This window comes from Macrotis lagotis, chromosome 1, assembly GCF_037893015.1.
Source record: "Macrotis lagotis isolate mMagLag1 chromosome 1, bilby.v1.9.chrom.fasta, whole genome shotgun sequence".
In the NCBI taxonomy this organism is placed as follows: Eukaryota; Metazoa; Chordata; class Mammalia; order Peramelemorphia; family Peramelidae; genus Macrotis; species Macrotis lagotis.
In genome coordinates, this window is record NC_133658.1 from 460,741,754 (window position 1) to 460,767,405 (window position 25,652).

Sequence of the window (25,652 nt, forward strand, 5' to 3'; positions counted from 1 at the left end):
TCCCTCATCAGGAGTCCAGAAAATATTGAAGTAGGTGATATCCAAAGTCCTTTCCTACCTTAAAAGTACTATCCCACACCCTTTTCCAATTATAAGGGACAAACCCCTGTGATCATGTGCAGAAAAAAATGAAGAAAAATGATGTGTCAGGTTGAAAATTGGTGGAATGAAAAAAACTGGACAAATATTTTAAAATTGTCTTTGGAGTAGAAGAGGTAGAAATGTTTGCCATATACAGACACACATTCAACATGCTCATATATACATTCACAGAAGCGCAGAATATCAATCACTCATCCAAGACTGTTAAATATGTATATATATATATATATATATATATATATATATATATATACACATGCTCAATTCACCCACATATCCCATACTAGTGTATACATTCACACAATTATACACAATGCAAACTACTTCTATATAAATTCATACATATATATGTATACACACACACACACACACACACATATATATATATATATATATATATATATATATATATAGACCCACAAACACACACATAATAACACTTTAAGAATATAGCCTGATAGATCTTACTTCCATTAAGGCTTGTCCAGCTCTGATATTTGATATCTTTACATGATTTGATTACATTAGACCTAGAATAATATTCATAAAAATTATGTGAAAGAAAATAAACCTTTTTATTGTCTTGATTTTCAGGTATTTCTCATGGCGATCTAAAAAAAAAAAAAAAACAAAGAAAATCCAAAAAGAAAAGACAGATGTCTCAGATGCTAAAAGGTACTGTCATTTTTATTCAAGGTATATTAATGTCATATTTAGCATTTCTTAGCATTCATAAACTATTTCATGGATTTGGTTGCTGGAAAAATAGCTTACTCTATCCTTAATCTACATCCAATCTATGAGCAAAACAAATTCATAGACAAATAGAGTCGCAGGAATCTACCAGTTTCAAGTACCCATTCACATATCAAGATACAGCTAAGCTCACCTACAAAAATATTTTGCTAGATGAGCTATAATGCTTCTATAGCTCCACATATGTATTCTCTGACATATCTGCCTTGTTCTCACAACTTAAGAATCCAACTTTTCAGTACTGGGGCTTTGTTTCTGTTTTGTTTTATTGTTTGCATGAAGTGAACTTCAAATTGTAGACATTGTTTGCAGCCATACTCTATGACACAAAAAAAGGAAAAGTTCTCAAGTCCAATAGAAGTACTCAATCATAGGACACTTCCTCAACAACTACTAGGGTAGATATCATTCTAAGTGCTATGCATATAAATAGAAAAAAATGGCAGTTCCAATGAGCTTACAATCAAACAAGAAGCATGAACCATCTTAAAGTCAAAGCATCCACAGAAACAGAAAACACATTAGTACTGCATATAAAGTATCAGAGGAATTCTCAGTCATCTTGCAAACTCTCATTTTTCAATCCTTTTAGGAGGGAGTTAATGTCATCAAAAGATTGTTGAAGATTTTTCTTCATTTTTAATGGCCATATGCTTAGATTTTTGGAAAGTAATATCTAACCTTAAATGTCTCTTTTTCAAATAGTTTATTTGCATTTGGACACAAATGATATTATATATTCTTTTTTTCAAACAAATAAACATTTCTTAAGCACCTGCTGAGAGCCAGACTTGATGTTCATCACTGGAGATAAAAGGAGTAAAACAAAAGTCACTGCCCACAGAAAACTTACAATCCAAACTATACCCATTTCCTTTAAAGGATTTCCTTTAAAGGAAGTTGCCCCTTTCACTATAAGCTACCTTAGGGGCTGGAAAGGAAATGATCCTCTCTCTTAGGACACACATAAAGTCCTTGTCTATTCTTCTAAGGATCCACCTATGAAGGCTCCATTTGAGTAGAGATCTGCTTTCTTCATTTAGAAGGAAATGTTGGCTATTACAGATTTTCTTATTTGTATAAAATTTTGAGAATTTCCATATGAATTAAATTCTCCCCATTAAGGCTTTGATTTGTTTTCTGGTTTTAAAAAAAGTAAATTTCAAAATATTGGGCCTGTTCTGATTGGTAATAGAAATCGTAACGTTCAGAATTCCAAGAGAGATACTCAGTCAAAGCACACTTCCTCAACACCTAATTTATGGGCTGAAAAAAAATTAAAGAGGTTGTACTCGAATGACAAAAGTGAAATATTATGAAGTGAAATAGAGAGTCAGAAAAAATGTTTATATTGGACAAAAATAACTGTTCTAAGGCATAGTCAATGTTCTCTCACACTCTCATGACTCATCCATATAATATTTCATCAATATAATTATCTACCACAGCATCGTAGTAGATGTACCTCTGTTGTCTTAATGTAGATTATTTTTGATTATGGACTGTAATATCTCATGCAAACTTTCTTTTTCTGTTGAAATTTTTTGTCATTAGTACTTTCCTACCTCTTATTCTTGCAATATTTTTATTTACAAGTGTCAATAGTGGACACAACTCAGAGTTAAAAAAAAGTTAAGATAATTGTCTGGGTTTAGTTCTATCAAATATGAGATTTTATACCTATCTATTTCTTCATATACCTTTTGATTTTCAAATTTATCACAAGAAATTCAGGTTGTTTCCTGGATTGATATGGATAAAGTTTTTTTTCTCATATCTTGTTAAAATAAGACAGAGTTTATTTATACAAGAAAGAAAAACAGAACCAGATTAGGAATTAGAGCTCTGATTTCTTTTTTCATCCTTGTTTCACTTCCATCTCAGCATGTGTACTGGGTTTTATTTTGTGTATCAAAAGATGTCTGGAATGTATGCGCGGTTTCCTAATATCTGCCTTGCTGGCATAAATAAATTGATGAATTCTGTTTTTATTCGGTCTAATAAACATTTTTATATGAACTTGGTGCTAAACCTTGAGAATACATAGAGAAAAACAAAAGCCAGTGCTCTCCCTGAGTTTACAATCTAAACTATATCCATTTCCTTTAAAGCATTTTATTCATGGCATATTAGTTTTCATGAATTTATTCCTCCTGAGGGAACTAATCTGGAAAATTATCTATAAGATCTTCTTTCTATCTTGGTGCTTAAGACTGAATGTAATGTAGCTTAATAGATGTCTGATGAGAAAAGAATATGAGGATTTGTAATTTTATGAATCATTGTTCAAGGGGAAAACCTCAGTTCTCCAGAAACATTCTGAGAGAGTTTGAATTCAGTTCTCACCTAGAAAACTATTTATAATTTGAACCAAAACTAGAAACAGTGACCCTTTCAATTTCTTTCTTATCTGAAGAACTCTTTTTATTGTGACAAATTGAAACCAAATTAAAAAATGCATTGTAAAATAAAATTCTTGTAAATATGAAAACAAATGCTTAGGGATTTTTGGTCATTTGTCTGAAAATAGATAACTCTTATGGTTAATACAATGCCATGTTTGGATTTGCCAACAGCTAATTGCAAGTGCTCATTACATTTACAAAGCCAATGTTGTTGGTGATCTTGGTAACAGAAGTTCTTTCCATTTGCCATAGAAGAGTGTTGGTATAGGACATATGGTGGTGGTTCTTGAAATGCTTTACATCTAAGCTTGCAAAAAACATATTAACTTCACTTCTTCCAAATCTCTTTGTACATTGAAGGTTCATTCTGATTTCACTAATAAATTATTGGTAGCATGGTCTTTTTAAAGTCAGTAGTACTAGGATCAAAATCATGATTCTTCCCCTCCAAAACCTGCCTTAATCTTGACATCCGTTTAACTGCTCAACACATGGCTATCCTCCCAGTCACTCAGGCTCACAATTGCGATGTCAACCTCAACATCTCCCTCTGTCTTGTCCCCTACATACATATCAGCTTTAACCAAAGGTTGTCTCTTGTAAAGCCTTCTAAAATCTATGTTTTCCTTCATGCAATTCTTGCCATCTTATATTATCACATGACAGACAGAGGGCTCATCAGCTCTACCTTCCACTAAGACCATAGTCTATTCATTGATCTACCTGACACATATCTCTCCTTCCACCTTCCTTAACCTTCCTTAACCTTCCACCTTCCTAATGTAGATCCCATCAAATTAGTTTTCCTTTAATATTCACTGGCCTTCAATATCTGATAACCTTCAACACTCACACTATCAGGGAAACACGAATCTTTAAAGCCTAGACATTCATTTTATACTAAGATGGAATATTTAGAGGTAGAAAGGTGCTCTGAGGGTTGGTTAGTTCAAGTTGCTATGAGCTCACTATGAGCTCCCTTAAGGGCTGAATAGGGTAAGATTCTCTCTCTCAGTACACACATAAAGCACTAGCCTATTCTTCTGAGGATCCACATATGATGCTGTATTTGGGTAGAGGGCTGCTTTCTTCATTTAGAAGGAAATGTTGGATATTGCATGTTATATTATTTGGATATAATTTTGAGAACTTCAACATGAACAAAAATCTCTATATCAGGGCTTTGTTTTGTTTACCGATTTGTAAAAAGTGAATTTTAAAATATTGGGCCTGTTCTGATTCATGCTCACTGAAATCAAAATCATAAAGAACACAATTCCAATAGAGATAATTAATCAATGCACACTTCCTTGACACCTAAATTATGGGCTGATTTGGAGCATATAAAAGAAAAATGATAGGCCTAATGGGGTTGTATTATTTCACAAGAGTGACATATTATGAAGTAAAACACAGAATCAGAAAATATGCTAACACTCTATCAGCATGCTCTCATGACTCATCCCTAAAATATTATGTCAATACAATCATCTATTACTGCATTACTGTAGATATGACTTCTTTTTTTAATGTAGATTATTTTAGATTTTGGAAACTAATATTTTACCTAAGATTTCTCTTTCTATTGAAAATAGTTTATCATTTCTGTTTTCATATCTCTTTAGCTCTTGTAATTTGTTTATTTACAAGGGTCGATGATGGACACAACCTAGAGTTTAAAAAGATGATATAATTGTGTGGTTTTAATTCTTCATATATCTTTTGATTTTTCAATTTAACACAACAATTCAGGTTGTTGCCTCAGTTGGCAATTCCCCGCTTTTTTTTTTTTAGGTTTTTTGCAAAGCAATGGGGTTAAGTGGCTTGCCCACACAGCTAAGTAATTATTAAATGTCTGAGCCCATATTTGAACTCAGGTACTCCTGACTCCAGGGCCAGTGCTCTATCCACTGTACTACCTAGCTGCCCCCTCTTCCACGCTTCTTCACTGTAATTCTGCAAGAATGTTTTCCCTGCTCCTTCTCCCTCTCTGCAGCTTCTCCACTTTTGCAATCTGGCTCTTATCTTTTGACCTTGGAGTTACAAGCCAGAGAGAAAGAGGGAGAGACAATTACTCCATGAAGATTTGGATAAACAAGTGTTAAAAAAGAAAATTTATTTGGAGTTAAAAGAATCAGAAAAGATAGTGTCTATTACCAAATATTTACATATATATATATATATATATATATATATATATATCATAAAAAGAAATACTATTTTTAATTTGATAAAGTTTAGGGGAAATAAATATTCCAAAAAGACAAGAGAGTCAGGTTAATTCTAAAGTATATAATTGGGGTACTAAGTAATGCCAAAAATAAATTAATAAAAGAAATAAGGGGAAACTATATAGTTAATCTTTTACCAAGATGATATCGTCACATTATAGCTTCAGGAGTTTATCAATATAGATTTTGATAATGTTAGTTATTACAGAAAATTATGGGTCAAGTGAGGATTTTAGAACAAAAGATTGCACCCCACCCCTCCCCCCAGAAAAGACTTAAGACTCGTCCCCTTAGAAAGAAGTTATTTGGCTTACTCCAAAATAAGAAAGGGGACAGAGGATATTCCTATTAAGCTGAGAAATTTTTAAATGACTGTTTTGCCCTCTCAAAAGTTATACCAGTTATAATCCAAAAGTATTGAAAATATTAATACCCATTTATAAAAAAATGTATTGTGATATATTAAATGTTCTATGTATTTTCTCTACTGTGAGAACTAGGTGGGGTTTTCCCCGGAGTTTGGGGGCCTTTCTGGTTCAGTGTACTCTGATTCTGTTTATGTGTTTTCTATGTGTTTTTGTTTTAAAATCCAGGCAGAGGAAAGCTCTTAGCTCTCTTTGCATGGTCAGATTTGCTGTCATATCTTTATGTTCTGATTGGTCAATCCTCTTTCCTTTCCCTCTTTTCAAAATTGGATCTTTTTGTTTTCCAAAAACCATGATTCAGGCCCACAGGAGAATTTCCTGGAAATCATGTTTTTTTTGGGAAAGGAGTTCTATTAATTTTTCTTATCTTCTATTGTTTATTTTCTCATCTGATTGTCCAGCAGAGTTTTACTTACTGATTTGGCAAATTATACTTATAGGAACCTAGTAAAAATTGTAATTATCCCTGAAATTATTTTTCTTGACTGGTCTTAATAAAATAATTTATGGAAAAGAATAATGGAACAGTATATTAACAACATGGGGATATGTTCAACATAGTATATTAACAATATGGGGAGCTTTGAGAAAATAATTTGAAAATCAAATAGGAAGAGGAGAAAGTAAATGGAGGTATGTGTTTAAATGAGATTGGGATAATCTGAAAATTACATTAAACCACCAATTTTACAATATCTGGTAATAAATTGGTTGGAAAAGTAGTAATCCCCATAAAGTGAAAAGTTTTGATATGAAAGCAATTGCTAAGTAAATGTTAACTGTTTCTTCAAATTGGTTAAATCTATAATGTATAATCCAGTGAACAAAGTTATCTGAAAACACATATAACTGAATTAAGGGATTTGTAAAAATAATAATAATAATAATAATTTTTTTGGTTATAATATTTTTGGCTCCTCCAGAGTCATAGGAGGAAAAAGAACTAATGGGAAAGCTAAAATAGATAAGCTCAGAATGGCCTTAATGGAGGCTGGGAGTCTGCCAAAAATCTTTGTTAAACACAGACTCCCTAGTTATGTGTTTTTAATCAGGCTTTATAATTGATAAAAGAATTTGAAAACTTTTATATTTTGAAAAAAGAGAATGATTTAAGATAATTTTGAATATGAGTTTGGGGATTTATAAGATTAAAAAAATCTTGTAATCATAAAAATTTTTAGAAACACTGGTGTTAAGAATTTTTTAATTTCAAAGTTTTAGGGATTAAAGGGAATATGCTTTAAATTGAAAATATGATTATGTATAATTAATAAACTGTATAAGAACAGATTCAAACTTTTTGAAAATTTAAAATTGTTTTATAATAACAAAATATGAATTAATCAAAGTGTCATCCATCCATTTGTAAAGATTTGTTAAAAGAAAACTGGAGAAATCCTTGCCAACAGATTATATCTCTCAAGGTTTTTTTTGGCCCAGAGAGTTTGTAAAAAGTTTTTCCATCTCATGTTTATTAAATTATATCTATTCAAAATTATGTACATACATATACATATATATCTTGTAAGACTGGCTTTGGAAAAAATTTTACATTAGGTTTTCTGACGTTAATATATTTAAAACTAAATTCAAAGAGAATCTTGTTTTCTTTTTTGAAAATAATAGTATATTTGAAATAAAAGGAAAATAAGCTTATAATACAGAGATAGAAAGAAATTTGTGTAAAAGATATTCAGATCTAAGGTTAAATTTTAAAAGAACTTGCTTTGTTTTTGCTTTAAGAGAATGAAATGTCAGCCTGGGAATCTCATGTTTCACATAAGTTAAGAGTTAATAATATCTAAGCCTAGAATTAATAATTGTATTGCTTTGTAGAGATGAGGGACAATATCAGAAGTTATGACCCTCTGGGTTCCCTGAAATTTTTAAACAATGTAATGGACCTTATTCTAAACCTGTGGGTCCAAGCCTATTGCAATAATAAAGAAATTATATACTCCTTTTATATCTATACAAAAAAATATGCTATATTATTGGTATTAAGAGAATGGCCACAACTCCTTAATATTTTTATAGATAGTAAATATGATTATGTCATCAGATGCATAACAGCCTTTATTAATCATAGCACTGATGTATTATATCAACTCTGTAAAGAATTACTACAAGTTACTAGAAATGGATACAATTCCTTTTTTATTGAACATATAAAATCCCATCCTGGATTACTTGGACCTACATCTATGAAAGTAATCATAGGACCAATCATTTAACCCTTCTACTCCTTAGTAGAAGCTTAGTAGAAGAGTAAGCTAAACTGTTTTACAAAAAATTTCATCAGAATGCCTCTTCACTAAGGAAAGAAGTTAAAATCACCAGAGAGAGCAAGCTAGGAATATAGTAAAATCCTGTCCACAAAGGGGCATTTACCTACCCCTCCAAATTATTTTAAGAATCCTAGAGACCGTGGGCGGCTAGGTGGCACAGTGGATAGAGCACCAGCCCTGGAATCAGGAATACCTCAGTTCAAATCCGGCCTCAAACACTTAATAATTACCAAGCTGTGTGGCCTTGGGCAAGCCACTTTAACCCCATTGCCTTGCAAAAAAAAAAAAAAAAAGAATCCTAGAGACCAGTCTCCTAATGAGTTATGGCAGAAGCATGTGACTCATTATGCATCTTTTGTAAAAATGAAATCTATTCATGTTACTATAGATACATTTAGTTCATGTACAATGGCAACAGCACAAAGTTCAGAGGCTACTCTAAGTGTGATTGATCATTTATTCTATTGTTTTGCAGGGATACCAAAATTTATAACATAGATAATGGCCCTGGATATACTTCTATGACATTTAAATGATTCTGTCTATATTACTATGTAAAACATATTACAGGCATTCCTTTAAGCACATGGGTCAAGCCTATAGTTCATTAAAAATGTTCCCACATAAACAGAAAAGAGAATGTGGGGAAGCAGATACCAGACTATGCCTAAATAAAGGTTTGTATTCATTAATTATTTGACTTTGAATGATAAGAATAAAACATGGGCTGAAAAACACTTTGGTTACAAAATTACCATAGATAACATAATAAACATCCCTAAGAGTACTCTTTTTTTTTTATGTTTTTGCAAGGCTAATGGGGTTAAGTGGCTTGCCCAAGGCCACACAGCTAGGTAATTATTAAATGTCTGAGACCAGATTTGAACCCAGATACTCCTGACTCCAAGGCCGGTGCTTTATCCACTACGCCACCTAGCTGCCCCCCCTAAAAGTACTCTTAGAGTAATGTGGAAGGATACGTAAGATGGACATTACATTGGAAAAGACTTGATCAACTGCTAACCTGGGGTCGAGGGTATGCTTTTGTTTTGTCCACAGATGGAGAAACTGTCTGGATGCCAGAAGGAAACATCAGACCAGGCATACCAGATGAATCAAGTGATACAGAAAATGAACAACTTGCATTTAAGAAATCAAAAAAGAAAGCATAAGAAGAGAAAGAAAGACAGACCACATGAAAGAAAAGCACAACAAAGACAACTTGTGATGCTTATATTGATCATGAATAATTTGGGGATTGCAAACGGAACTGAATATTGGACTTATGTGAAAAACCCTCTATGGGTAATAACTATACTATGGAGAGAAAAGTATGGCTGAAGTTATTTTGACAGAGGAAGCTAAAAATTTATTTGGGATATAACGAAGTTACTATTGGAAATATCAAAGAAGAGATGCTGAGAAGTTAGGTATAATTTTTCTGACTTGAATAATATCACACCCCATATAGAGGAATTTATGATCATTACTAAGAATAAGAGGGAAATAACATTAACTATTACAATTTTATTATTTGAGTATGTATATGTAAAGAAGTGATGAATACAGATAAGATAGAAGCAAAATTTACTCAAGATTTGTCAGAAAATGTTATTAGAATATTTAAGGCTCAGAAGAAGACTTTAAGAAAATATCATTTGATTAATGCATCACAAACTTCTGTAATAAACAATTTTTGTTAGGGAAAAATACATAGATTTAAGTAACAAATTGTATGATTGGTACCTGTAATTGGTACATGATTATATGTTATTAGCTCTAATTTCAGCTTTGTTGTAATTATGATATTGATCATTTGTTGTTTGTTTCTTATTTTAAAAACTATCTTTTGGTATTGAAGATTTGTATAAGTTGGCTAAAGACATACAGGAAGCCTCTCTGTGAGAACTGATTCCTGAAAAGACAGCCAATAAGATAATTGAGTGGTTTCATCATCCCACCCTCTTCAGGCATCGGGCCCATAGTACTATATAATTATGTCTTATATTGATTCTCTTGATGTTTCTACTTTACTGTTTACCCAGTTTTTTCAAAGTATTTTTTTTTCTGTAACCAAAACCACTATATATATGCTATCAATAGAGTTCAGGATAGTGTTACCCAGGTTGAGCATCAGGTTGGGCAATTGTGAGCTTGTTTTGTAAACAGAAAAGAGGGAAGTCTAGAGGCTGCTCTAGTGAGTTTGGGGTCAAGAGGTTAGTTATGGCCAGAAATCACCTGAGCTCTGGTGACCTTAGAACTAAAAGCTTCCACAGAATTCTGATTTGATAATCCAACTGTGTCCTTTGTTGCCTCACTAATCAATAAGCCCTGTTTCTGAACTTCTTGACCTGGGTTACATGCTGCTGGGTTAATTCCTGCCCATAACAAAGTTACATCATTGTTTTCATCCTGTATGCTAATTTTGTGATTTCCTTCTATAAGAACTGTTTGATGTTTTCAATAAACTGGCTGTCAGATGTCTTGCTAACATGCCCCACCTGAGTGGATACATGCTTCCTTTTCTCTCCTGAGCTGAATGGATCCCCTGCTGGTCAGGGGATCATAACAAGCCACAGTTTATTTTTACATAAAAGAAAAACAAAATCAGATTGGGAATTAGGATCCTTGATTTATTTTTCATCTTGGATGCATTTCCATCTAGGCATGTGTCCTGAGCCTCCTCATGTATCAAAATATGTCTAAGGTATGTATAGAAACTTACAATAAACTGTTCTGGTTTCCCTCTTAAGTCTGCCTTTGCTGACACAAATAACCTGATGAATTCTGGTATTTTCACTCTAATAAACATTTAATAAATTCTAACTGGGAGCTTAATTTGCTGCTAAAACTTTGGAATACTTAGAGCAAAACAAAAAAGCTCCTCCTGGAGCTTACAAATTAATTGTGCCCATTTCCTTTAAAGGGTTTTCATCATGGCATGTTGGTTTTCATGAATGTGTTCCTTCTGAGTGCATTCATCTGGAAAACTATAAGATCTTTTCAACTTGGTGCTCAAGATTGAATCTAATATATCTTAATGTGCGTCTTATGAGGATAAAAATATAAGGAGTTGAATTGCTATGAATCATTGTTCGAGGGCAAAGTCTCAGGTCCTCAGAAGTATTCTGAGATATTTTCAATTCAATGCTCCCCTACAAAACAGTTGATACCTTGTATGAGCAATAGACACAGTGACCCTTCAATTTCTTTGTGACCTGCACAACTTCCTTCATCATGAGAAATTGAAAACAAATTGAAAAGGCAATATGAAATAAAATTCTTGAAAATATTAAACAAGTGCTTAGTTAATTTTGGCCATTTTTCTGAAAATGGATAACTCTTAAGATTAATTCAACCCAATGTTGATTTTCACTAAGAGAACAATCAACAGCTAATAGCAGGTGTTGATTATATCATAAAGCCAATGTTGTCAATAATCTCCTTGGTAACATAAGTTCTTTCAGGTCCCCATAGGAGAGGGTTGGTACAGGACATGAGGGGGTTGGGCCTTGAAATGCTTTACATCTAAGCTTGCAAAGCACATATTAACTTCACTTCTTCTTCCAGATCTCTTTGTACACTTGAAGGTACATTATAATTTTACTATCATATTATTCACTAACTTATTATTTGTAACATGTCCTTTTTAAGCTCAATAGTATTAGAGTCAAACTCATGATTCTTCCCCTACAAAATCTTCCTTAATCTGGACATTCCTTTAGCTGTTCAACAGATTGCTATCCTCACAGTTACTCAGGCTCACAAATTGAGATGTCAACCTCAAAATCTCCCTGTTTTGTCCCCCACATACATGTCAGCTTTCACCAAAGTTTGTCACTCTAAATTCAATGCTTTCCTTCCTTTAATGATTGCCATTCCACATTATTACATACCATATAAAGTCTGCTGGTTGACCTACTTGAAACATCTCTCCTTCTGCCTTCCTAAACTTGAATCTAATGTAGATCCCATCAAGTTTAGACTATCAACTACTCTATCAAACCTGTTGTTTTGCTAATAGTACCAAGGAAGATGTTGCAAACCTTGCTTCTTCTGTCATATTCGATGTCCTTCAATATCTGATTCCCCTCAACACATATAGTATCAGGAAAATATAAAACTTTCCAGTCCAGACATTCATTTTACAATAAGATGAAACATTTAAAGGGAGAAAGAAAGGTACTTAGAGGGTTGGATAGCCCAATTCATTCCCTTTCACTGTTACCTGCCTTAGGGGCAGGAAAGGCAAAGATCCCCTCTCTTAAGACATTCATAAAGCACTATTTTATACTTCTGAGGATCAACACATGAGACTGTATTTAAGTAGAGTACTACTTTCTTCATTTAAAAGGAATTGTTCAATGTTTCAGGTTTTGGTATCTGTATAAAATTTTGAGCATTTCTACATGGATAAAATTATTCCATATATTGGGACTTTGTTTAGTTTTCTAGTTTGCAAAAAATCAATTTCAGAATATTAGGCCTGTTCTGAAACATGATCACTGAAATTGAAATCATAAAGTTCTCAATTCCTATAGAGACACTCAGTCAAAACACACTTCCTCAATATCTAATTTATGGGTTGATATGGTTGGCAACTACTATACATGTAACTGAAAATAAATAACAGACCTAAAGAGGTTGCAGAAGAGTGGCAAGAGTGAAATATTAACTGAAACAGAGAGCCAGAAAATATGTTAATATTACACAAGAATAATTATTCTTAGGCATAGTCATGGTTCTTACAACTCTCATGACTCATCCCTGTAATATTACAACAATATAATCATCTACCAATGTATTGTTGTAGATACGAATTCTTGTCATAATGTTGACTCTATTAGGTTAGGGAAGGTAATATCTTACTAAAATTTCTGTTTTTTTGAAATTATTTTGTCATTTGTGCTTTTTCATGCAAGTTGTTTATTTACAGGTGCCAATGGTCGACACAATCAAGTGTTAATAAAGTTAACATATTGTTTGGGTTTCTATGAAACATGAGATATTATATTTATCTATTATATCTTTTTGTCTATTATATCCAATTTGTCACCAGAAATTCAGGTTGTTGCTTTGATTGGTATGAATAAAGTTTTTTCCTTGTATCTTGCTAAAATATTTTATCTACAGTAGTTTCTTTATACATAAAAGATAAATAGAACCAGATTGGGAACTAGAATCTCTGATTTTTTTTCCCATAATCTTTGCACTTCCATTTGAGCATCTCTCCTGGGCATAACTCGTGTATCAAATACTGTCTATGGAATCTACAGAAACTTACAATAAACTGTTCTGGTATCCGCCCTATGGTTTACCTTTGCTGACAAAAATACCCTGAAGAATTCTGCTTTTTCATTCTAATAAACATTTAACAACCTGTAACTGGGAGCAGAACTTTATGAAAGCCTTGGAAATACATAGAGTAAAACAAAAGTCAAATGCTTGAGTCTCAATATTTAATATATTACAGTTTTCTTCATATATAGTTTTGGTTGTTGCACTAATATTTTAATGTATATATTGATTTCATGACTATTTCATTTACCTTGCCTCAGTTCACACTGATCTTTTCCTAATTCTCCATAATCCTTACATTAATGACTTTCTGTAACCAAATTGTGTTATTGGGAGCATAAGGGAATATTACATTGCTGTAAAAAGGATTCAATGCAGAAATTTTGGAATGCTAGCTTATGACAATCATTGCCATTTGCATGCTTTATTGTTTGAGTCTCCTCTTATTTAGTATTTCATGAAGAAACTATGATTTAGGCTAATCCCCCTCATTTTAGAGATGATTTAACTAAAATTTTATGGGAGTAACTGAAAAGCCCAGCAATATATATACTTGTGATATATTGAAATGCTTAAATGTAAGCCATTTTTTATATAATAGAATAATCCTACAAGTTCAGAATCATAAGGGTATGTTTATAAGCTATTTGTAGTTTCAAAATATTTTTATCCATTGTGATAATGTTTTTTCTAGAAAATTCATCAATGTAATTGAGTGATGGAAGCACTGCAAAGTTGAGACTTTCATTCCTTTTAAATAATCACATTTCTTCACCTTCATTTCCATGATTAAGGCAACACATTTTGTTTCTATTTTCAATTTCCGTTCCTCTGATCGAGGAATGGAAATTGAAACTTTCTTTAAAATTTTATCATGTGGTGAGTGAGATGAGCAGAACCAGAAGAACATTGCTTACCTTAACAATGACATAGGGTGATAATCAACCTTAATGGACTTGTTCACTCCATCAGAGCAATAATCAGGGACAATTTTAGGGGATCTATGATGGAAAATAACACCTATATCCAGAGAAAGAACTGTGGAGTCTAAACAAAGACCAAAGGTTATTATCTTCAATTTTTAAAAACGTTGTCTAACACACTATGTAATTTTTCTGTCTAGGATTTTCTTTCTTCCTTAAAGATGTTTTTTTTTCCTTTCAACACATTTAATTTTGATCTATGCATTTCATGGAAACAAATGTAAAGACTATCAGATTGCCTTCTGATGGGGGAAGGGAAGAGTGAAAGGAGGGAAGGGAAAAATTGTAAAATTCAAAATCTTGCAAAAAATGATTGGTAGAAACCACCACTGTATATAATATTTATAAACCACAAAAATTGTATCCTGAACTTATGGGGGGTTATAAAAAGCTAGATAATGTTTAGATAACTAAAATAAAGAAAGTAGACTAGATAGAGACAAACCAAAGTACACTGGAAATAAGCTTATGTCAAAGTACTTAGGAACTAATACAAAAAAGATATTAGAAGTTAACAAGTGTTATCCTTATTTTCAGGTGAGGTGGGAGGCAGTGAATGAGGATCAGGAGAAAGGCTGCCCATAGCATATAGATAAGGGGTCCACCAAGTTCTCTCCAGTTCTACTTGTATTCCCCCCAGAATTGCATCTCAAAAGAGTTATTTTTCAATCATAGAAGGAGAATCAAATTTATAGGAACAGCTTCTAGAGTTTAGTGATGTTAAATGACTAAGTATTTAAAAAAAATCAACACATTTGATCAAGCCAGGAATGCAACCTGCTCTTGGTGTTTTTTAAAGCTCCCTTTTTACTTCCTGGGTGGCTTTGGGTGTATCATTTACTGTTGGAATCATGGTCTTATTCTCCCATAATCAAAGAACCTTCCCAGGGTTCTAATGAAAAAAATTATGAAAAATTTCCTTTTCCAAATCATCATTGTACATTTTTAATATTTAAATTAAGAGGTATGCATTTCAAGGATTTTTTTTATTTAAGGGAAGTCGTTCATCACAGTACCTGCTATTTGAAAATAGAGAAGAGACCTTCTTCCCTGATGGTGAGTTTATTAAAATAATTTCCATATGTGAAAATTTCATTTTATATGCTATCACTACCATTTTCTGGTGAAACTGATTCTAACCCATATCAGCAACTGAGATTTAATATAGAGATTTAAATATTCAAGAGAAAAGAAACCAAAAAAAATGAAGAAAAGAAAAAACTGAGATCTACTATGCTGATGACTCTGATAAGTTGATTAAAATTAGGGTCATATTTTGTAGATTTCATAAGAAATACAATGACTTTTAGCAATATAGTGATTCAATGATGTATTAGTGAAATTCTTATGTCACTTAAATTTTGAGGAAGTTTTGAAACTGACAGAATTTGAGGAAGTTCTCACACAAATGAAAAAAATTTAGTTCCAGGGAGTCTCCAATTTATGAGTATTTAAAAGAACCCTCTGTGTTGAAATTTTTCAGTAATTGCAGAAATGAAGCTCAGCCATGTCTGTGGCCTTTCTATCAGTTGACTATATCTAATGTTAGATATGATGCTACAATTCAGGCTAGACTGCAGAAGCGGTTGCTTTGGGGTAGATTGGTAGATAAGCCCTTAGGGCCTTATTTTTATTATTCATTCCACCATATAATTGACAACCTGTGTAGTCTTCAGAGAGGGTTGACCTTTCTCATTGTGTACTAGGGTACCCAAGTTCTTCATATCCATGATTGTAATATCTCTCCCCAAACTACAAGTACTCCTTTCCCTACAGCTGTTCTTATTTGTGTATCTGTCACTCTACTCATAAGTATTTTTTTGAAAAACAAAAAAATTAAAAGACCCTTCTGTGAGATTTGTTTTGCACAATGCTTTATCCAAATTGGTAGACAACACTACTAATATCAAACTTTCTAGCTTAACTTTTCAATTTCCATAATGAATTACCTAAAGGGTTACTCTAAACAGTGCTACATTATGGATTACATAGATATTAGTAGATTAGTCAAAATTCTCTGACTTTTTTAATTGCTCAGAATGATTTGGTGATTCTGATTTGAACTATCATTACAGATGAACATAAAGCATTTATGGAGCAATCAGAAGGAAAAAAGATGACTTTCTTATGGACTTGAATATGGAACTGAAAAAAGACAATTATGGTTCTGGAAGGAGCAGGGGATAATGATTCATGGTGAATTTCTAATTTAGCCAATCTCTTCTTTAAATTTAACCTGGATTACCATCATTGTAGAAAGGATTCAACTGTCTTGTGCAGAATGAAAACTATCTGACAATAGTTGTCATTTTTAATAAATGATAAATTAAGCTGAAAAAGCACAAAAACTAGGCAATTTGTTATTAGCATTTTAAAATGCATCAACAGAACTGCAAAGTTGGCACTGAGTCAAAATTTCCAGGGCAATCCAATTGTAAATGCTTGGCCACAGTAGGAATGCATTTATATATTGGTCAATAACAAAGTTTTAGACTTATCATGGAATCTTATTGTTCTGGGTAGTGTTAGTTCAGTGCCTTTGCACTTCAGAGAGATTGCCTAACAGTGATATTGCAAACTGCATTTATTGCAGTAATTGGGAATTGCCTAAGAAGTCTTATCAGATTGTTGGGGTTGAACTATGCTCTTGTGCTCTGCACCCTGCACTAGGCCCCAAGGGAAACAGACATTTGCTGAAATCTTTCCTTGATATCATGTGGGAAAATGTTCTGCTCTGTCTTTTTGTGGATTCTGTCACTTCAGAATCTGTTTAGAGGCTTAGTTTAAAGCTATTTATATGAGGGAAGCTGGAAAGAGCTCAGGGTAGTTCCTGGATTCTCCCTGCCATCTCTCTTTGAATTCTTTTTTAAATTATGAGTTTTGAGATAAAGGCTAACATCTATGACAGGTAAGACATGTCCAGAAAGTAAAAATAGTTTTTAGAGCAATATGGCCTGCCTCCACCAAACACACTTCTATTCCTCTTCAGGGTCTGTCTAGATGTAAAGTGTGATTGACAAGCAAAAACATTATCCAAAGTTGCAAATAAGTTTATTCATCATTTTAAGAAAAATTCACTTCAAAATTATTTTCTCACTCTTCTAGGAAAACAAAATCTAGCTCAATGCAGACCAGCAAAGATCGAAAAATAGAATGAAGGGGCAGCTAGGTGGTGCAGTGGATAGAGCACTGGCCTTGGAGTCAGGAGTACCTGAGTTCAAATCTGGCCTCAGACACTTAATTACCTAGCCGTGTGGCCTTGGGCAAGTCACTTAACCCCCTTGCCTTGCAAAAAAAAAAAACTAAAAAAAAAGAAAAGTAGAATGAGTGGTGAGTTTCTTCACATTCTTTCTCTTCTTGCTGATTTCATTCTATGAACAATTATCTGTGACATCTTGAAATTAAAACCAGTTTCAGTATATAGATTGTTTTCCAATATCAGCCTAATCTACAAAATGATTTCTTTGAGGAATTCCCCTTGTAAAAAAAATTCTTTGAAACCATTGCTGATCCCAGTTTAGAACAGTAAATAAGGATATTCCATACTTCAGAAATTTCAAAAATTTCATGGGAGTCGTTTAATGCAACTGAGAGAATTGCTGAGGTAATGTCCTTTCAATCTCTGTCCTCCAAAAAATGGGGGGGGGGGATGTTTCTAAGTATCTGTGGCAAAAATCATTTAGCCCAGAGCTACCATTTTTTACATTTTACTTCGTAATTTATTACTTTAAATCAGTTTCAATATGTCTTAGGTAGACTTTTGTAAATTACTGAAGGAAAATGTTTTCCACAGCATAAGATTAAAAATGTGGCCTTACTCATCTTTCCTTCCTTAGTCATCCAGTTAGAATCAATGCTTTACACAGGTTTATTGAATTTCAACAGAAGAAAAATCTGATTTACATCATTATGCCATAAAATTTAACTTTTTGATGCTATATTCTTTGAGAATTTCCTCTAATTGTCTTATTACACAGGAGAATTGAAAAGTCATCCACTTGGAAATGTAAAAGGTTGTAAAGTTTCTAAAAATAATCAAAGCTCATCTTGATGCAGAGCATTAAGGTTTGCTAAAAACTTTACATAGGTTATCTTACAAAGTTATCACAACAACCCTGGTGTTCTTAGCCCTATGTTATAGATGTGGAAAAAACCTGAAAAAAAAGGCCAAAAAGACTTGGCCATATTCACAAAGGTATTAAGTGTCTGAGGCTGATTAGAATTCCAATGATAAGACTTTTTCACTACAAAGCCAATACATTATGCACTGTGCACCTAGATGCCTTTTTACATAATCTGAGTAACTAAATCTAGAAGCAACAAAGTCCTTGTTTTCATTATTTCTTCTTCACAGAAACTTGTTGTGAAATGATGTATGCTGACTATTCCATTCCAGCTGGAAGATGAAATGAGAATACATTTGTTTGAGTAGTAAGGTGGTTTAGTGAATAAACACTGGGTCCTGAGATAGGAAGAATCAATTTTGGAAGTTGAAATGAAAAAATAGAAAAAATATCACCTAGAGAACAAATTATATAAAGCATTACACAAATAGAATAATAACTATTTGGGGGCAAATGATGTATTCTTTTTTTATTTTCCAATACTTAGCAGCTCTGTCAGTGAAAATAATTAATATGATTTTAATGTTCATCATTACTCAACAGAGGAAAAGCAAACAGTAATAAATAGCTCACATAAAACACATTTTTATATCTTTTTGATATTTTTACATCCAAAGTTTTAAAATAAACAAGACTATTTATATGAATTAGTGATCAGTGTTGCTGGAAGCTGGGGTCCCTGGCCTAATGGTTAGGGGTTGCAAAATTCTGAGCTACATGAGTGGAAGAAAAGTACAGATGGAAATATCTCCATTTATTCAACAGATAGGCAAATCATAAGAAACCTCCAGCCTTATAGAATTGCCTAGCTATTTTTTCATTTTAATGTATTGTATGTACACTTTAAACTCTTTGTATTTTTTATATATAGCCCCTGAGATAAAAGAAGTTGAATTTTCTTTGTCTGAATTAACATTCAGGATTGTATATAGTAAGGAGGAAGCAGACATTCATCTTCTTCAAAGGTGAGTTACCATTTTTGCGTTTAAGGTTATTATAATTTGATTTAGAATGAGAACAAAGACACATTGAATTGATCCTCTCAGAAAGTGAACAAACTGTTGAGTGAAAAAAATGTCTTCCATACACTTATTTATCAATTTAAAACTCGGATTTCATTTGAAAATTTTTTTACTTTCTACTCTGGAACAGCCAATTCCTGGTCATTTTCTGACATCAAGGATGATTCTGCATGTATATTGAGCGGTGAGATAATATTCTTTTTTTTCTTGTTGATTTATTTCTGTGGATAGTTATGAGACTAAAACCAGTTATAGCACAATAAATTATTTACCAATAGCAGTCTAATCTAGAATATTATTTCTTTGAGGAATTCTTGCAGAAACAATACCATCAAATCATTGTTAATCGTGAGTTTAGGAACAGTAAAAAAGCACTATCCATGCTTTGGGACCTCCAAAAGACTCCCCCAAGAGTCCTTTAATTTAGCTGACACAAAAATCACTGCTATAAAACCCTTTTGAATTTTGTGCTCCAAAGAAACCTCCAAATGGTACCATGAAGAGTCAGAAACACAAACATGAAAAAAGAATAGATTTTTATGTCACCCAGAAAAATGATTAAGTAAAGCATAAAACAAATAGTATAACCACTACTTGCAAACTAATAGTATATTATAATTTTATTTTTCATTACTGAACACCTTTGTCAGTATAAATGGCACTTTTACATAAAAGATTTGAAACCAACACTATTCATATGAATTAATGATAAATTTTGTGAGAGCCAGTGTACCTGGATTGAGGGTTAGGGGGTGCAACATTCTGATTCTGCATCAGTGTAAGAGACACATCTCTACTTACTCATCAGATTGTTAAATCATAAGAAATCTCTGGCCTTACAGAATTACCTAGCTTTATCCTTTCATTTTATTTGTGTTGTGTATATACTTTAAACTCTTTGTATTTATGGCTTATAACTCCTGAGAGACAAGGAATTAATTTTTTTTCCTTCCCAGCTACCAGGAGACTCATATGTACTTAGAAGGTAAGTTTCTAATTTTACCTATAATGTTATTAGAATTACATTTAGAAGGGCAACTAGGTGGTGCAGTGGATAGAGCACTGGTCCTGGAGTCAGGAGTCCCTGAGTTCAAATATGGCCTCAGACATGTAATAATTACCTAGCTGTGTGGCCTTGGGCAAGCCACTTAACCCCATTGCCTTACAAAAAAAAAAAAAAAAACAAGAATTAGATTTGGAGTGAGAACTGAGACACAGTGAATATATTTTTTCAGAAAGCAAACAAAATGTAAATGAAAAAATGATCTCAACCATATTATGTCTTATAATTTTTCCAAATGACATTAAACAAGTAGCATTTAAAATTTGAATGGCTGCTGCTTCTAAGATGGAAGTGAATCAGATCATCTATACATGACTGTCATTAAAAGGCCTATTATACTCTGTATTTAACAATCAATCACTCCTTAGAGCATTACATTTTAGTATATAATTCTCTCCATTTTCTGGTACATTTATTGAAAACATATGAAAGCTGTGGCTGTGGTAACTAGGTTGTAGTGTCACTTGGTAAGAAATGCTTATGAGACTAGCAGGGTTTAGCTTTACTCATGATTCAGTACAAAAGACATGAATGATTTGGCAACATATCTCTATCTATCTGCAAGGTATTACTATCAAACATCACTAAACAAACGTTTTAGGGAAAAAGAAACTTTTGGAATTCACAGTATTTATGGATATTCATTTGTTCACATCTATAATTACCCACAATTTACTAAACTCAACAAAAATACTATCAAGTTTTCTATAATATGGTCATATTGAAGAAATGCTTTTGTATTTCTTCAAAGTAAACCTCACTGTGAGGTTTTTTTTTTCCCCTCTAGGTTGTTAAAGAGAGAAGCATAAAACATATATAATGTACATATGTTACATACAAAATATAGAATAAGCATGGTAAAAGAAGGAAAGATTAATTTTCCTTTTCTATATTTGATATCGAATTGAGAATGGTAGGGGCAGCTAGTTGGCTCAGTGGATAAAGCTCCTGCCCTGGAGTCAGGAGTACCTGGGTTCAAATCCAGTCTCAGACACTTAATAATTACCTAGCTGTGCTGTGTGGCCTTGGGAAAGCGACTTAATCCCATTGCCTTGCAAAAACCTAAAGAGAGAGAGAGAGAGAGAGAGAGAGAGAGAGAGAGAGAATGGTTCAGTTCCCTAGGCTTCAATGAACTATTCTAAATTGACCCTCTTCCATACCTCATCCTTCTTTCTTAGGCCACTTTTATTGATGACTCGATTAACCTACAACAGATTCCATGCTTTTCATGGCTGAGCTGAGCTAAAATACTAAAAATGAAAGCTTTTGGTACTTCTAATTGCTTGGTTCACTATGGAACCCCATGGAGCTCCTAACTCCAGCAAGCAAAGCTTTTAGGGTTCTCAACAATGAGAGTCTGTGAACAAATCCCTCTCCCAACACGAGACCCAAGGGAAAGTTAACAAATCCCAAAATGAAAAAAGACCAGAGCAAAGCAGTGTCTACTGAATATTATCTTAGAGATAAGTATACTAACTCAGAAAAGGAAGAGAGAAGGGATGCTAAATGAGAAACTTCAGAGGAGAATATGAATTGGTCTCCAGGCCAGAAAGATTTCTTAGAAGAGAACAGAAAGGAGTTTTAAAATCAAATGGAAAAATTGGGAAAAGAAATGCAAGAGTAAACATCTTACAAGAAAAAAATGAAAGAAGAAAAGAAATCCTTAAAAAATATAATTGTACAAAAGCAAAAAGAAGTTAATTCCCTCAAAAACACAATTGGACAAATGGAAAAAGATAACAATGCCTTTAAAAATAGAGAGGCAGTGCCAAGATGGGAAGTGAAGGCAGAGATTCACTAGAGTTCTCCCCCAAATCACTCCAAAAACCTCTAAATAATGACTTTAACAAAATTGTAGAGTGGCAGAATCCACAAAAAGCATGATTGAAACAATTTTTTGATCCAAGATGACTTGGAAGATCTTCAGGAAGGGTCTGTTGCACCTAGGTTAGAAAGAGGTGATGATGCAGTCTGGATCATGCTGCAGCAAACTTGTCCCAGGAACAGATCTCATGATGTCTAGGTCCTGGAGGTCCATGGGAGTGGTGGCAGTTCCAGAACTCTCAGCCCAGGGATTGCCAAGGACAACTGGGATGGTCAACAGGAAAACTCTGCAACAGTGAGAAGTCTGCCCAGTTCAGCACAGGCCTCAGTTCATACCTGACTCCAGGGGACCAGGAGCAGGTCTGGGGAGCCATCTGGCAGGGAGCCACAGGGTCGCTGCTTCCAGAGAGCTCAGCACACAGATATTTAGGGGGTTGGGGGAGATTACAGAGGCCTCTCTTCTATTCCCTGAGGCAGGACTCTGTGGTTTTGTTCATACTCAGATCCAGGTTGTAGTTTGGGATCCAAGTCCCAAGAAAAGGAGAAACACAACAGAACTTACGACCTTCAGTGGATAAGGGACCCTCCTCATAGTTCCAGGGCAAAAAGGAGTGCTTGTGGTCATCGACAGACCAGAGCAAAGGCTTCTTTTAAGACTTTGGAGGAAATGAGAACTTACAGGTCCCTGGAGGGGTGTCCCTGAAAACAGTTCTCAAAAGCTTGAAACAGTGCATCCTCTACCCTGGAAGTAGAGCTCATACTAACAAAAAGTTAAAATCAAGTCATAGGTTGGGGAAATAAGCAAACGACAGAAGAAAAAAAAAATCTGACCATAGACAATTACTTTGTTCTCATGGAAGATCACCATACACACTCAAAAGGTAACAAAGTCAAAGCTTCTGTATTCAAAGCCTTCAAGGAAAAAATATGAATTGATCTTAGGCTATGGAAGAGCTCAAAAAAGAGTTTGAAAATCAAGTAAGTTAGAGAAAAAAACTGGGAAGAGAAATGAGAGTTATGTGAGAAAAACATGAAAACCAAGTAAGCAGTTTGGTGAAGGACATACAAAAAAAATACAGAAGACAATAACATCTTAAATATCAGTTTGGGTCAAACTGAAAAAGCAGTCCAAAATGCCAAGAGGAGAAGAACACCTTAAAAAGCAGAATTGTCCAGATGGAAAAGGAGATGCAAAAGCTCTCTGAAGAAACTGATTCCTTAAAATGTAAAATGGAGCTAAGGGAAGCTGTGACTGCGGTAAAGCAAAAAATAAAATAAAATAAAATAAAACAAAACAAAACCAAAAGAATGAAAAACTAGAAAAAATATGAAATATCTCACTGAAAAAACAACTGATCTGAAAAACATTGAGATAGTTTAAGAAGTATTGGACTACCTGAAAGTCAGGACCAAAAAAAAAAGCCTAGATGTCATATTTCAATTAATTCTCCAGGAAAACTGCCCTGATATCCTAGACACAGAGAGTAAAATAGAAATTGAAAGAATCCACCATCACCTGCTGAAAGAAATCTCAAAATGAAAACTGCCAAAAATATTATTAGCCAAATTTCCAAACTCCCGAGTTAAGGAGAAAATATTACAAGCAGACAGAAACAATTCAATTATCATGACAGGATAACACAAGATTTAGCAGATTCTACATTAAGGGCTCATAGGGTTTGGAATATGATATTCTAGAAAGCAAAAGAACTTGGATTACAACTGATAATAACTACCCAGAAAAACCTGAACATTTCTCAGAGAAAGGTTGGACTTTCAGACTTTCTGGATGAAACAATCAGAGCTGAATAGAAAATATGATCTTCAAGTGTAGGACTCAGGTGAAGTAAAGAAACAGTGGACAGGAAAGGCAAATCATGAGGGACTTAATGATGTCAAACTGCTTATATTCTTGCAAGGGAAAATGATATTGATAACTCATAGAAACCTCATTTATTAGGGTAGTCAGAAGGAGCAGGCATAGGTGAGGAGGGAATTGAATTTCTAATAAAAAAATTTTCTAATAAATTATAAAGATGGAGTTAATGGGGGAGAAAGGAACATGCTAGGAGAAAGGAAAAGGAGAGGTAAAATGGGATAAGTAATTCACATAAAAGAGGCAAGAAAAAGCTTTTGCAGTGGAGTGTAAGGGGAAAAGGAGAGGTTAGAGGGTAGTTGAAAGGAACAAAGTTTGCTCCACTTGAGTTATATACAGATGTATGAATATAATTCGAAAGTGGTTGAAATGTCTGTCCCTCTTTTTGATATGTGAGGAACAAAACTAATGACTTTTCACAAGGCAAAACCTTTCCTGACATGATTGTTGAGTAGTCTCATGAAGAACAAAGGTGATCCTACACTGCCTACACAGATACTGGATTGTCTTCTGGGGGTAGTGTACTAGTAGAAGGTGAATAGAAGCAGTTTATTCAGAAAGGTCACTGAAAGGCCCCCCCCCCCCACAGTACTAGGCCCCTCATCTATTTTCTCCTAGACCTAGGACCTTGCAAATCCCTCTCTGAACTCCCTCTTGCAATAAGCTGTGAGCAAAACAGAAGTGGAGAGAATGAGAGGTAGGGAGGAGAATGGGAGTTGTCCTTTTCCTTAATGAATGCAAAATTTACTGTAAATACAAAATGGCTCAGAATTCCAAGGAAACTTCTGAAAAATTATTTTTCACATGTAAGAAGATAGCCTTCTTTTGTAATGAACAAAGCAGTTGGCTTCTTGTTCCCGATTATATTCAAATGGTTTATCTACTTTGTGTATTATGTTATAGAACATTTTTTTCTGCTGATTTGCTAGCATGATTTCTGATCATTTCCTTCTATTTCCTTTTCAATGGATGTTGGTTCAAAAATGTGAATTGATTTTAATGTAGAAGGAAGAAAACAAGAGTGAGAAGAAAAACTTGTTTTCAAAGAGCACAACCCCATAATCCATTTCAAAATCAAATATTAAAGACTTGGAGATCACTTAGAATTCCATATTTTTGATGCCACTGTTGCCTTCCATTTAATGTGCATGGTATAATGGAAATACCTTAGAAGTTTTTCTTTCTCTTTTCACTCCTCTCCACAATTCATTTTCCATACATAGCTGACAGATTAATCTTCCTCTTAGGAAGCTAC

The 25,652-nt window shown here is 33.6% G+C and overlaps 1 long non-coding RNA gene across 3 annotated transcripts in view; it reads left to right on the plus strand.

Annotated features, from left to right (window-relative positions):
* The first annotated feature begins 9,985 nt into the window (after nucleotides 1-9,985).
* LOC141506644 (uncharacterized) overlaps nucleotides 9,986-25,652 on the plus strand; it is a 50,534-nt gene continuing 34,867 nt past the window's right edge. Inside the window, exons 1-3 of one of the 3 annotated variants that reach the window (XR_012473954.1) lie at nucleotides 9,986-10,914; nucleotides 15,484-15,544; nucleotides 16,564-19,577. This is a non-coding gene — a long non-coding RNA (uncharacterized LOC141506644). Of the gene's footprint in view, nucleotides 10,915-15,483; nucleotides 19,578-25,652 lie in introns of all 3 variants that reach the window. The other 2 variants (XR_012473953.1, XR_012473952.1) reach the window with 2 other exon arrangements.